This window comes from Athene cunicularia, unplaced genomic scaffold (genome assembly GCF_003259725.1).
Source record: "Athene cunicularia isolate RWA unplaced genomic scaffold, athCun1 SCF_4, whole genome shotgun sequence".
In the NCBI taxonomy this organism is placed as follows: Eukaryota; Metazoa; Chordata; class Aves; order Strigiformes; family Strigidae; genus Athene; species Athene cunicularia.
This window is the reverse complement of record NW_020799468.1, coordinates 155,878-169,042: the sequence shown is the minus strand read 5'-3', so window position 1 is coordinate 169,042 and position 13,165 is coordinate 155,878. Positions and strand designations below refer to the sequence as shown.

Sequence of the window (13,165 nt, the reverse complement as noted above, 5' to 3'; positions counted from 1 at the left end):
GGTACAGATATCATCACCAGGCAGTACCTGAGCTGAAGAATTTGTGAACAGACTGTTGTCCTGCAACAACTTAAAACTGCTATTAAGACTTTAAAAGATGTACAGAAACTGTTGGGAACCATAAATTGGATACAGCCATTGTGGGCCTAACTTACAATGATCTGCGTAGCTTGTTTGATATTGTATGAAAAAATCCTTCACTAACATCACCCAAAGTACTTACAGAGAAAGCAAAATAAGATCTTCACCGTATAGCTAACACCATCTCAAACAGACAAGCATCGCAGGTATACTGCATTCCCCCACGGGACAAGCCGTTGTAGAAAGAACACGCCAGACCTTGAAAGCGCTTTTGCAAAAGGGGGAGAAGTCTTGGCTCCAGGTGAGCCATATGCTCTGCTGTTTCAGTGGGATGAAAAACACATGCATTTTTTTTCCACCAGAAAGCCCGGTCAATACAAAACAATTTTCTTTATCAACTTGCCCTGAATACCAGAAAGACTACATCTCTTCAGCAATGAAGTGGTGTCGACCCTTGGGGACTCACCTCTTCAGAATTATAGCAATCTGTTGTCACTCACTTAGCTGCATTTCAAATGTTAAAATATGTACATGTGTCTGTTAATACCTTTTCTGCAGCACTGTTTGCATCCTGTCATACTGTGGGTAGTCAAGCACCTCACCTGCATTCCCCATTCACCGGCTGGTCAGGCCACTATGAAGCATACATCTAGCAAGCTAAAGCGGCTATTACAACAACAAAGGGTCAAGATGCAAAATATCAATCTACACCTCACAAAGCACTTAATAAGGCATTATATGTCATGAACTGTGCAAGTTTTAATCGTTGCCAGGATCAGGGACAACGTGGCCATTGCCGCTCCCCCACCTGCCCCGGTTGGGCTGAAAGTTAGACACAGACCCCGGCTAAAATAACAAGAAATTTAATACAACAGAGTGATAGAACAATCTGAATAACAACAGTATCAATGGTAACAACAATAAACAGCAATAACAGTGAACAAGACAAAAGATATACAGAGAAATACCGCAAATGATCAAGGAGCAAACCCGCCACGTGTATGGCAAAAACCAACACCAGAAGAGAAATGTAAAAAGGCTCCTCCCCTGGACCTGACGTCAGCATGGTATGAATAACCTGGCTGGAGATCCCTTCCCACTCTCTCTTTCCTGGGGAAAACTTTACTCTGTCCTGGCTGAACCAGGACATGAACCTTTTAAACATTTCCTCTGTCTCGCGGGTGCCACCTATATTGTGTCATTTCTCATCACAGATACCAGATCAACAAGAAGTCCAGAGCAAGGCTCAAGTGTTAACAAAAAACTTAAAAAGTAGTAACGGAGAAGGACCATATATTTAATAACCTGGGGAAGAGGTTATGCTTTTGTCTCCACAGGTCTTAGTCTCCAATGGTCACCAGCAAGGTGTGTGCAACCACACCTGAGGCGTGAGAGGCAGTCAGCACTCAGGATCCAGCTGTGGGTGCTGTGAGTGCCCCTGTGTGGACAGTTTGTGATCTCTTCGACTGATCATTTAAGCAGAATATTGGGGTAATGTTTGATACTGCAACAAAACAAACTACACTACAGTTTCCAATTCTTTTAACAGAAAATACTAACAGTAATTGCAGCTCCTTAATGAAATATATAGGCTTACTAGTCATTTGTGCAAGATGTAGTTTAGATGGAATGTAGTTATTGAAACGATGAAATGCTGTGAGAATGTGTGTATTCAACTTTCTTTGTTTAGCAATATTAAGAATGAAAAGCTCACATGTTTAATCTTATTAGAAACTCCCTCAGTTTTCCCCCTGCAGTGCTGGCCAGGCTCTGGGTGGAACCCAACAGGAGGATGAAATATGTTCCCACTCAAGAAAAAGTGCCAGTTATTTTGGCTAGTTGATTTAGAGGCTGGACCTACTTTCAGTGATGTTGGATGCCTCACCTACGGAGGGAAGCATTGCGTAGGATTTCCAGTTTGTGAGGAAGGGCACTCTAAATTCTCGCTGCACCCAGGGTTCCCCAGCAATTGTGGATCTGAATGTTAGTACCCAATTAAGTAAGTGTGCTACTCCATGTTTTCCTTACTGTTTATTTTGTAGTATTTAGTTATGTCCCTTATTTATAGGTAGTGAAATCAGCCTACAGTTTTAACTAGTAATTACAACTGCTGTATTGTTTTAACCTTCTGTGGAACAATTCCAAGTACACTATGTTTTTGAAGTTTTTCTAACCCTTAATTGATACAGCTCTCAAACAAGTCTTGCAGGTGCCGATGCAAAACCATGAAAGGAGAGATCTGGGAGGCATCGGCCTTACACAGCCTCTGACAAACAGCTAGGCTTTGATGAAGAACAGGCCTCATAGGATAGATAAGAAACTGCTGAGTTGTGCCAAGGTGGCAGGGAAAAATCAATCAGGACAGCAGGCAATTTGCCTGGGCTTAGCAACTGCTGCCGACCCATCTCACCTGTTTGATTGGAGTTAAAACTGAGAGGCTCTCTTCCCCCAGTAGCTGGGAATAGCATGAAAAATCATGCCTGGGGATGCATATAGTTTGAGGATAAAAAGCCTATCTGATACATAGTTGGTATAATCAGACGGTCTGGGTGGGATGGCAAAACGTGACTCCTTCAGCAATACCAATAAATTACATTTGGTTTTGTAGTAATACTTATACGATGGGTTTACATCTTGAAGAGGGAAGAGTATATAATAATGATCCGACTAAAAGATTACCAATTACTAGATGGTTAAAAGATTTGTTTTTACATGGACTAACAGTTTAAATTGTCATTATAATCCTTTTAATGATGTTAAACTGTGTGTGGAATGGCTGAAAAACAACGGGCACATTATGAGCGATCAAAACCAAGTGGCCTCAGTGTAACAACAGGCTGTAGTTGTTGTGAAGAACACGTGCAAGACCAAAGGGCTGAGAAACTGCGTATGTAGCAAAAAGATAAAGAAGCTGGACTGTGGAAGACGTTTGCCTGGCAGGAGAGCAGCTTGTAGACACCACACCGGGACCAATCATAGAGGGTAAAAGGGCTCATGGACAAGTAGCTTTAACCTATGAGCAATCAAGTAGCTGCACGTGTACTTTATGGTAGTCTATAAATTGCTGCGTATCCTTTAATAAAATGGCATTGTGGTGACCTGGAGAGAGTGTCACTACATCTCTCTTAACCCCCAGGAATGGGGGTTGTAAAAGCCCTATCCACCTTGAACAAAATAGCCTCTTGGAGTACAAAACAATTTAACTTAACATCTAATATAGTAAGTAATTTGTTGACAAATTAAGATAGTATAAGGCATGCTGTTCTACAAAATAAAGCGACTATAGATTTTTGTTATTGGCACCAGAACATGGATGTGAAGAATTTAAGGGTATATACTGTGTGAATCTTTCTGATCACTCTCAATTTATCTCTAGGCATTGTTACTAACTGCAAAACAATATACATAGTGAGATTATTGCTGTATTGTGTGGTAAATAGAATAGAGGCCTTAATAAAAAGAAAAGGGGGAATCGTGGGTGCATATGCCGGGTCACAAACCATCTGCGTCACTGACAATGTAAAAGTGTTACCAGCATTCAAGTTAGAAGATTAACAATGGCTAAATTAATGACGCACTTGTGTTAGAAGACTAACGGTGTCTAGAATAACGACGGCTAAAAGTGAAAGTATTTTTACTCATTAGGGAAGAAACAGATAAGAAAGGAATCTGTAGAATAACAGAAATTTATCTACCAGATGTGCAGGCTTAGTAGCACTTGTTGAAAGTGCTGAGAAGAACAAGTTTTTGCAATGAGCATGCACCAGAGCAACACATGGATTTGCTGTCATAGGAATATATAAGGACTTGTTTTTCTAATAAAGATCGGAGCTTGACTGTTAACCATATTGGTGTGTGTCTTGTCTCACAGGCTCATCCTGCAAATAAGGGGGTTCCTGCTACACCTACATATTTAAATAATTCTTTTACATTGTTCCTAACAATTGATTCCTAACCTATGCAATCCTGTTATTGATAAACCAACATAGGTAACACTGTGAATGTATTCTTAATCTGATCCAATGACAACTTCATAAGGAGACAGAAAAAATGGAATCCTCATAGAGAGACATGAGTTATTATTTCTAATTTCCGACAGAGGACTTGATTCTACAGGGTGTGGCAGAATATTCTGTGGTGGCCAGATAACAGGCAGCTATAATGAAACTGGGACAGCATGCTAAAACTTGGACTCATATCATATGATTGGATGCTGTTTTGCTTCTCCCTTGCAACAGTTTTACATTAGTGTAATTATGGAAGTCCAAAAACTTTTCCTGACTTGTATATTCACATATGCATGGTGAAAAGGAAAGGAAGCAGGATTTCTTTACAGTGCAATGAAAATTCAAAATAATTTGCAATTTTAGTGTGTTAACTAATGCTCTTTATTACTTTTTACTCCATTCTTATTTACATATGAATTTTAAAATATGTTTAAAATTCTAATAGCTCTTGTTTTATTATGTATGTACAACATATATCTATCTACTATGGTACAGTTAAGGTTGACTTATTTTACTGATGTAGTGTTGGATGAAGTAATGCATCATTTACCTTATGTTTACTTTACATTTGTTCTCAATTGGTTCAATTAGGCCTATATCATAAGATTTCCCAGAATTGGCTTGTCCTGGTTCAACTAGGATAGGGTTAAGTTTCCCCAGCAGAGAGAGAGGGGGAAGGGATCTCCAACTGGGTTATTCATACCATGCTGACATCAGGTCCAGCAGCAGGAAACATTTATTTTACTTTGTCTTTGGCTTTATGGTGGCGGGGAGCTGCTCCGTGACCATTTTGCGGTATTTCTCTGTATATCGTTTGTCTTGTTCACGTTATTGCTGTTTATTTTTGTTATCATTGCCACTGTTGTTCAGATTGTTTTATCACACTGTTGTATTAAATTTCTTCATATTTTACCCCGAGGTTTGTGCCTAACTTCCAGCCTGACCGGCTGCAGGTCAGGGAGGGGCAGCAGCAACATGCTCTCTGGTCCCAGCAGGGCTCAAACCAACACAGGCTGTATGTGGGTTTGGGTTTTTTTTTTTTTTTTTTTTTTTTTTTTTTTTTGTTTTGTTTTGTTTTGTTTTTTTTTTTATGTTATGTTATTGCATTTGAAGATAACAGGGATTTTCTTTAAATTATGTGTGCCTAAATTTTCCACTATTAAACCCTTATATAGTCTGACTGCATGTGAGCTTTTCTTGTATATCTATCTCTTAAAGTTCTATTGTCTCTTGCAGTTTCATGCAAACACTGATTAAAACCACAAAGAAAGAAGTCAAGCACAACAGAGGATGACACAGCTAGAAAAATGAGGAAGAGATCAGTGAATGTTCAGTCCAAGAGAAGACTTGATTCAAGCTGTCTTGGTCTAATAACTCCTATCTTGCCTTTGAGAAAGATCACCATCATTATATGGCGAATTATTCAAAAGGTGCAGAAGCTACAGGATACTACAGGAGACATGATGCAGTAAAGTACTAAGTCGCAGAGCTATGAAAGGTATAACAACATTGTTCCTTCGATTACAGGACCTGGAGACACATCATGAGGCCCAAAGTAATTGCAAAGAACTATAATGGAACCTGCAGACTTTTACAGATTTCAAGAGCAAAATAGTCTAATGAGGGAAAAAAAAAAAAAAAAAAAAAAAAAAAGAGGCAAGTAAAATTTATGGAGAGGAAAGTTAGAAAATATAGGAGTAAAACTAGAAAAAATGCATATTAAAAAGAAAAAAAGAAAGTGAAAATTTGAAAAGAAAGAGATAAGCAGAGGACAGAAGTAGCAGAAGAAATGCAGAATGAAATGTTAAAGAACCTGAAGAAGACATAAACAGAAAAAGTAGAAAGATCAATGAAAAAGGAGTTGAAAAAATGTGAAAGATAAATAGAACAGGAAAGGAAGAGAGAGCAATGAATGTGCCTTTTTCTAAAACACTGTTCCATTTATAATATTCCAAGATGTGAGACCTTTTTTAGGTCATTAATATTCATGAAAATGTTTAGAATTTATTTTGAGGTATTTACAGATCTCCAGTTTGTTGCTACTAAATAACAAGTAATTAAAAAAAAAAAAAATCACTCCAGAAGGAACAGATCTGAATGTATGAAAGCATATGAAGAGTATTCTGCAGGGAGAGAATCTTGGAGAAAGAAAGGCTTAGGAAAGAATAACAGAAAACAAGTGGAAAGTGAGATACTGAGTAGTAGAGGGTGGAGAGCAGCTGAGAGCCAGAAAAGGGAAAAAAAAAAAAAAAAAAGCTCTCTGGAATACCATCTTCCTAACAAATGTTCATTTAATGCCAAGAGCAGTATGTATTTCTCATTTACTGCATTTAAATAAATGTAATAGGCTCACTTTTAAACAAACATACTGCTGAGGGTTTGGTCTTTTCCTTTTGTTTGTGTGTTTTAATCACGGAAACAGTGCAAATTCTGAAAATAGAACATTTGGAAATTCCTCAGTGTTTGAGTGTTTGCTGTTTCCTGTTTGTTTTGGTTTGGTGGTTTGTTTTTTTGTTTTGGTTTGGGTTTTTGTTTGTTTGTTTTTTGTAATCAGATCAAGAGAATAGTCTTGTTTCTCAAAACTGGAATATTCCCATTGCAGAGACAAATTGACTAATGCCCATTTCCAGAAGTCATTGCAATAACAGACAATAGGGTTAAAACTAGTTTTTTGAAAGGTAGCCCTCCAGTCAAATTTGCCAGATACTTCTTCAGTGAGTAGATGTCCTATAATTATGTCCTAGTATAACAGAGTATGAAGTCATGTACCTTCCTGACATAGATTATTTTCTCAAGTAAACGTTACTTGATTTGCATAGTTTTCCAAAGGAGTATCTGTAGTGCTTTATCTTCAGTATTCTAGCATGAATCACAAATAAACCTGCTGGAGCTATTCTATTTTATTCTTAGAACATTTACTGAAGCAAAATCGTTATGCAACATTAATAACACCTAATGTTAAGTAACGTTTTGCATCAAATCTTTGTTTGTTCCTCAAAGGTTCTGAAGTTTTACAAGCTTCTCCAAGATGTTATCTTGCACTTCTTTTTATTTTAGTGCAAGCCTCACATAATAACTCCCTGAAGCCTTAACTGTATAACCAGTACAATGTTTACTGGGAAAATATAACGAGATCATTACCATTATTACTGACTGCTACAATAAGAACCTAAGTATTAGTTGCTCTGTTGATTATCACCCAGTACTTCAGCAAATTCCCCACTCAAAGAGGCAGTAGTCATCATTCTGTTAAAAGGAAGTATCAATCCCTTTCTGAAGCATAATTTAAATTCCACTCTTTCTAATAATAAATATAGTTGCTTTTATAGAAATCTGTTCTATACTTGACTGATTAATGTATAATGTGGAAAAAAAAAAATAGTATCTCAAGCAATAAACAGAGAAAGTTAAAGTTCATAAACTTAAAGATGTTCTGAAAGTTTCCTACATTGAAGCAAAGTTCAGCCCTTTTATTGTATACCTGTTCAAATTAACACTCACACTATGTGCTGACTCTACTAGAACTATCAATGAAGTGTATGACCTAATGAAATGGTGACATCTGGTGACAAGTAAACTACAATATGTTCCTAGATGCATGTCTGGAACCTCCAGGAAAACTTATCTGAAGACTATAAAACTCAGTTAAGGGAGGAGAATTTGCTCTCCCTTCTCCCAACTTCTATGATATTTCTGTCTCAACAATCCCATCTTGTCTCAGTCTGTCACTCTCTCAGTGACCTACTGCACCAGATCTACAAACACAAGTCTATGGGACCAGATGGGATACACCTGAGGGTGCTGAAGGAGCTGGCTGGGGTGCTTGCTACGCCCCTTTCCATCATTTACCAGCAGTCCTGGCTGACTGGGGAGGTCCCAACTGATTGGAAACTGGCCAATATGACATGCATCTATAAGAAGGGCCGGAAGGATCATCTGGGAAATTACAGGACTCTCAGCTTGACTTCGGTGCCCAGGAAGCTGATGGAGCCACTCATCCTGAGTACCATCACACAACACATGTGGGACAACCAGATGCTCAGGCCCAGTCAGCACGGATTTATGAAAGGCAGGTCCTTCCTGACAAACCTGATCTCCTTCTACGACAGGGCGACCTGCTTATTGGATGAGGGAAAGGCTGTGGATGTTGTTTACCTTGATTTCAGTAAGGTCTTTGACACCATTTCCCACAGCATTCTCGTGGCAAAACTGGCTGCTCATGGCTTGGATGGGCACACGCTTTGCTGGGTGAAAAACTGGCTGGATGGCCGGGCCCAGAGTTGAGGTGCATGGAGTTATATCTGGTTGGTGGCTGATCATGAGTGGTGTCCTCCAGGTCTCAGTTTTGGGGCCACTCCTGTTTAACATCTTTACTGATGACCTAGATGAGCAGTGTGAGAGACTGAAATATCAAATGACTGTCTCAAAGCTTGCTTGTGCCAGTAAAAAAATCAAGGACAAGCTGCTGTGGCCTTTGGATTAGTCTAAGGAATGATGCCCAAGGAAGCAGGAGTGTATCGAAGATGTACCCGCCCATTCCTTTGCAGTTGCATTGACAAACTCCTTAGATAAGCCTTAAAGGGGCAGATGTGTGCTGAGCAAAAGCAAACGTTTATCACTGGGCCCATCATGTAGCCATGTGTACACCAGACACCATGCATGTGTTGCTAATGAACTGATGAGAGGTGAGCATTTCTGCCACAGAAGCCTAATGCAACACAAACCTGTGGGACCAAAGCAAAAGAAACCTAAAGGTGGGCAGATATGCTAATCAGCAGATACAATGAATTTAAAAAGGCAACAGAAATCTTTGCTCAGTGTGGATCCACCATTGAAGTTAGATCTGTGTGCACCCACCACAGAAGAACTGAAGACTGAGGACCAACGAGACACCACTGGATCCATGGTGGTGATGATCTAGATGAGGGGATCGAGTGCACCCTCAGTCAGTTTGCAGATGACACCAAGTTGGGTGGGAGGGTAGATCTGCTCAAGGGCACGGAGGCTCTGCAGAGAAACCTGAACAGGCTGGAGTGATGGGCTAAGGCCAACTGGTGGAGTTTAAATAAGGCCAAATGCCAGGTGCTGCACTTGGGCCACAACAACCCCCAGCAGCACTACAGACTTGAGCAGAAGTGACTGAAGAGCTGTCAGTCAGAGAAGGACCTGGGAGTGTTGATTGACAGCCGGCTGAACATGAGCCAGCAGTGTGCCCAGGTGGCCAAGAAGGCCAATGGCATCCTGGATTGTGTCAGAAATAGCGTGGCCAGCAGGGACAGGGAAGGGATCTGACCCCTGTACTCAGCACTGGTGAGGCCGCACCTCGATTCTTGTATTAAGTTTTGGGCCCCTCACTACAAAAAGGCCATTGAAAGACTTGAGCGTGTCCAGAGAAGGGCAACAAAGCCAGTGCAAGGTCTAGAGTACAAGTCTGATGAGGAGTGGCTGAGGGAACCGGGGTTGTTTAGTCTGGAGAAGAGGAGGCTGAGGGGAGACCTCATCGCCCTCTACAACTACCTGAAAGGAGGTTGCAGAGAACTGGGGATGAGTCTCTTTAATGATGTAACAAGTGACAGAACAAGAGGTAATGGCCTCAAGTTGCACCAGGGAAGGTTTAGACTGGCTCTTAGGAAGTATTTAATTCCAGAAGGGGTTGTTGAGCATTGGAATGGGCTGCCCAGGGCAGTGGTGGAGTCCTCATCCCTGGAGGGATTGAAGAGTCAGGTTGACCCAGCGCTGAGTGATCTGGTGGAGTTGGGAATGGTCAGTGTGAGGTTCATGTTTGGACTAAATCATATTCAAAGTCTTTTCAAACCTTGATGATTCTGTGATTCTGTGTTAGACTCATCCTTCTAAATGAAAAAGAACAGCAAAGACAGAAGGAAAATGGAGCCACTTCACAGGATTTAGAACAAAACTTTTAATACAGCATTGCCTCTGCAACCTCACAGTATCACAAAAAATTCTATAAAAAAAAAAGTTTTCCAAAACACTGCCCAATAATTACGTCTATTTTTTCCCTGTGAAATCACAGATGATTCTGTGATTATATTTATGGAAAAAAATCAAATACTTCTGCTGCTCAACCACTATTTGCTGTTAAAATCTGAAAGCATTTAGCTTCCACTTCTTATTTTAAGTCCAGCTATCAAAGTGGTTTTGCACTGAGGTGAGATAGACAGTTCTTTCAGGGTCTCAATAAAAAAGGCCCGACAACAAATGGGAAAAAAAAATTAGCTGATTTAATAAGACATAATAATAAGAATAGAAATAGTAAGTAAATCTTATGTCCCTTCAGATACTGACAATCCTCTGCTCGTGAGACGTTAGATGGACTCCAGATGGATTTTTCCACAGCAGCCTGTGCAGATCCCATTCATGGAGAGAGGGAACCTCCTCCTTTTTGATCATTCAAGCTATCATATAATTTTCTTACAAGAAAAAATCCCGCTATTCCTAAGGCATGTTCACATGAGAACTTCTAGCTGCACTCTTTATACCGGCATGGCCACCCCTGCAGCTCTTGTCTTGCAATGGCCTGCTGTATGTTGCACCCTGAGGCCGAGGGATCTGTGAAGCACAGCACAGCCTGAAGGCCACACTGGATCTGACCACAGCACAGGCCTGCAATTGCTCAGGCTGACTGTGTTATTAACTCCTAAGTGCAATGGTTTTCCAGTCAGGATAAATACAGTCCTCCCTCTTGATCCACATACTGTTTATCTCTCCCAAAGATATATTATATATTACAGATTATACACAAGCAGGTTTCTCAAGACCTAAGTACAAGGCATTATACGGCTTGTACTTAAGAAGACATGGCTTGTTCAATGTCATTAACTACTCAAATACAATGTCTTCCACAAGGCTCCCAACAGGTGTTAACAAAGTCAGGGTTACTAACGTGCAGACAAGGCAGTTGTGCAAATAAGCAGACTACTAGGAGGAGGAAATAAATCCCATTAATGGTCAGATATTCTGCCACATTCCTTACAATAAATTCTACCCAGCACCTTCAGCTTCACATAGCACAGGAAGAGAGCAGAAATCAGACAGGGATCCAAAAAACAGAATGACTCTTCATTTTTCCTCCCTTGAAGCAGAATAGGGTTACGGAGATGGCATCAGAATTTTATGGATGGACTGGCCACCAACGTGGTCCTTTGAAATTAGAAGAAAGCTTGAGTAGTGAAGAAGGGACATCATTTCATCCTGGTAAAAATGGATCCTTGCAGTGTCTGCCTTCCAGAAAAGAAAAAACAATTGGGCATCCTACCTCAGAGTTACTTTTTTCTCATCCTCAAAGTTGTACATTTCAATTTTGCCTGAATTACCCCAAATTATATCTACTAAAATCCTATAGACTTCCTTGTTTAGAGTAGATAAATTAATAAATATTTGTTTTGCTCTTTCAAAACCTGTATGCCTTCTTTTAGATATCTAAGTATTTGCATTCACAATATTTTTACCTTTGCTCGGTTCTAAATATAGCCACAGCATCTGAAACGGAACTTCTTTATCGGTAATTAAACACTTTGCTTGTCCAAAGTGGAACTCAGTTACCAAAAACATATATAATGACCTTATCAGATAGGGACACTGAAGGAGGAACTAATTCCAAGAAAACAAATATTTTTTTTTTTTTTTTTTTTTTTTTTTTTTTTTTTTTTTCTGGAAAACAAGAGATCTTACATTTCCCTCTTTCTTTAGTGTGGTTTTTTTTGTTTGTTTGTTTGTGGTTTTTTTTGTTGTTGGTTTTTTTTTATGCTACAATAGGCATATACAGTAACCTGCAATTATTCTACTTGTAATCCAGTAGCCTTCAGGCATGTGGCTAAAACATTGAAAGTCGTATCCTACACATTTTTTTTTTCTTTTTTAACAATTGGCTATTAAACTTTGATCTGCTATATTTTATTTCCCTGGAGAACACAATTTAATATTTTCTGGCATAGGTTTACTTGTTGTGGTAGTATAACTGAATTTATATTTCTGACTGTAGGATCTTTCTCATTCATCATGCATAAAAAGGAAAAATAATTTTAGGAACTGAAGGGGAATTTGGGAGCACAGCTTCACACTGGTGAAATGAGTATATTTGATATAGAATAATATAGAGGCAAAGGATATGACCACAGTGTTTTTAAACAATAGGCTTTTGAAATACAACTGAATTTAAAAGTCTCATACAGCTTAGCATTTTTTCATGTTGAAATGTAACTGCTATAGCAGTGCCATATATCATTTTTGTGGAGCAATGTTTCACACTCTATTGAGTTAGTTCTGCTTGAGCAGGAATCTGGGCTACATGACTTCCATAAAGCCCTTTTCAAACTGATTTTTTCTATTATTTTAAGGCACACTAAAAATAAACACCATGATTAACATGAGAATCACTTCTGACTCTGCCTGCTTATTTTTAAAGTGTTTTATTGGTTAATGTTTTATTGGATTTTTATTCTTTGTACAATCTCTTGCCTAGATTAGTATGGTCTCCAAGTGTTCTACTTGCTAGAACTTCAAACTATCTTGAAGATTTGAATGTGTGGAGTCAATTTAGACTGGACATTTTGTATAGTTAGAGATTGTGAGAGCCGAGAAACCAGGCCTGTGAAAAACGAAGACAAACAGCCTGGGAAAGCAAAAGTTGAGGCTGATTGAAAATATGCCTCAAACACTCGCAAGACAAAACTGTGAGTCACAGGGTGCATGCTGTGGAGGCTGAAGCTGATAACGCTGCCCGATGTATCTGGGGGAGAGAGCCCTGTGGAGACAGGACGGCTCTGCCCTGGGGCACCTGAGCAAATTTCAAGGGCCATGTGTCCAGTGAATGAACTTTGCTTCATTATCCACAAAATGCATATTAAAGTTGACACCCCTCAATATGTTAATGAGGGCTGTCATGATCATGCTAGTGACATCATCCCATGAAACACCTTACCCCTCCCTGTACATGGGATACGTAGGTCTGTGGGTCGACCTAGGGGACGGATCCAAGGAAAGTGGGTATAAATCAAAGGGGAGAAGAAAGGGCTCGCTCTCTCTCTCTGCCCCTCTTCCTGCCCCCACCCCCACCC

General features: G+C 39.7%; 1 long non-coding RNA gene across 1 annotated transcript in view; it reads left to right on the top strand.

The window, feature by feature from the left end:
* Positions 1–2,314: 2,314 nt before the first annotated feature.
* LOC113490851 overlaps positions 2,315–13,165 on the top strand; it is a 16,587-nt gene continuing 5,736 nt past the window's right edge. The window contains exon 1 of the long non-coding RNA XR_003400310.1: positions 2,315–2,504. This is a non-coding gene — a long non-coding RNA (uncharacterized LOC113490851). The remainder of the gene's footprint in view (positions 2,505–13,165) is intronic.